Genomic DNA, 2,284 nt, shown 5'->3' on the forward strand with positions numbered 1-2,284 from the left:
TATACATTTATTGGATTTGTTTTCGGAACCACTTGTTCCCATTTTGTTCCCAACGCCGAGACTTTTATTCGCAACTTTATTTTAATGATTGTAAATCATTTGAAGATTTTTTTGATAAATAAATAAAAAAACTGTTATGGGAACAGTTTCATGTGAGGCACAATAAGAGAGATTTAAATATTATTTATCTTAAGCTGGTGCACATCCTCACGCTTTTTTAGGAGTCTACAGCATCGCGGTCGCCCCAAATATCACTTTCCCTGCAATAATATTGGAGGCTGGAACCTTTTGCTTTAAAAATCATCCAACTCGTATAAAAAGGTGAGACGATTATTTGCTCTCTTGACAAGAGATGGTAAATATGAAGCTTAGCTTAGCATAAACACTAAGAACAGAAGGCGAGAGAAGGTAGATAGATGGCATGACAGCTGTGACATTTATACAGTCCACCATTTTCTTCAAAAAACAATAATCCAGAGAATATTTCAGACCTGAGAGCAAAATATTATATTTTAATATATTTCTAATTTTATTTTTCCCCTGATTGTCTGAACAAACACTTTCTAGAGATGAAGTCCCGAAGACGCTCTGAAAAGCTAAATCAAGTTGTCAACATCGGACTTTATGCTCATCACCTCCGACAGCAGGTATGGATCCACTCATCAAAATACTAGAGTACTAAAGTGCATCATTTTATTTTTGCTGGTTTGAAAGTGGAGAGCACACACACACACACACACACACACACACACACACAGTTTTAATTGGATTTCTTGACCGCAGTATTTGCTCTTTGTGAAAGGATTTCCGGTTGTTTAGTTCTGTTTCTTCCAGCTCTTTAACTCTCTGACTCCAGGACAGCTCGGCTTCTGACATCTCCGCCGGGAGAAAGCCGACAGAACCGACAGAACCAGCAGAACCAGCAGAACCAGCAGCACGTGGTCTCCAGGTTGACAGACGGGCCTACCTGCTGGTCTAGATCCCAGTCCGACAACCAGCACTCTGCCTGCCGGTCCGCGTGTCAACAGACGTCACATTTCACGCCGAAAAAACATGCCGAAAAACATGCCGAAAAAAACATCTACTCACCTCAACCCCACCCCCCCCACATCTCCTTTATGACATCAGCGTTTCCATGGGAACCTGTAAGGCCTAAACAGGCTGACGGCAGCCAAGTCATGATGTCATTGACGCTTCAAAGAACGACTTTAATGAAGTGCACATGGAGCCCAGCGAGGGAAAAGAGAAAGAAATGCATTAGTGCAAGTTCTCAATTATTTTGTCATGTTTGGACAGAATCTTATTAAAGTTCCACAAGTGTTTTTTGGCAAAAGTGGACAAAGTAGGCCACCTATGAAGAGGACGATAGCGTCGACAAATCAAAATACGCTTGTCTGAGTAAAAAAGCGACGCGGCACATTTGTTTAAACCCTGGCTTCCGAAAAAAGAAATTGTTCAAGAAATAGGACGTCTCTCTCTCTCGGTATCTAAAGAAAGAGTGCTATCTTTTTCTAAACCTCCCCAAAAAACCCACGGCCATCAGCAAGTGTAAGTGTCTATCTGACGTCAGCTTGCCAACGTTAGCATAACCCGGCTAACGGTTTTACTGGCAGTCCGTCCGCACGAGCAACAGCGGCCTGTCATTAGCCGACCGTATTATTATGTGGCGATTACACGCTACGTTCAGAGGAGTAGCCGAGGTCGTACATCAGAGAGCTCCCCCCGTTTTGGTTTACGCTCCGCCAGCTCCGGCGGAACTCGCATTGGTGTCAACGTTTGCCAACGTCGCTGGTTACTCCTCCAAGTGAAATGTGCTCTTTTTTGAAATTATAGGATTTCATATTTTAGTAGGCTTTCAAATCTCTCACGAGGGTTATTAAATATGGTACAAAAGGGCTCTTTGTAAACATCGTCTGGATATTCAAGAGCTGTTTTCAGGGTTAACATGGCGCTTGGCAGTTTAATCTGCTGTGCTGGCAATGTGGAATTACTCTTACGTTATGTTTTACTATGTCTAATGTACCCTTTATTAAAATGAATCAACTAGAAAAGTCAGCTGGTGGTTAGGTGGAGAAGTAATCATTTTCTCATAGACTTCTATACAACCAGAGGAGTCACCCCCTGGTGGTCAGTAGAGAGAATGCAGCTTTAACACATGAAGCATAGACTTCTATACAACCAGAGGAGTCGCCCCCTGGTGGTCAGTAGAGAGAATGCAGCTTTAACACATCAAGCATAGACTTCTATACAACCAGAGGAGTCACCCCCTGGTGGTCAGTAGAGA

The sequence above is a fragment of the Cyclopterus lumpus genome, chromosome 13, assembly GCF_009769545.1.
Source record: "Cyclopterus lumpus isolate fCycLum1 chromosome 13, fCycLum1.pri, whole genome shotgun sequence".
Lineage (NCBI taxonomy): Eukaryota > Metazoa > Chordata > Actinopteri > Perciformes > Cyclopteridae > Cyclopterus > Cyclopterus lumpus.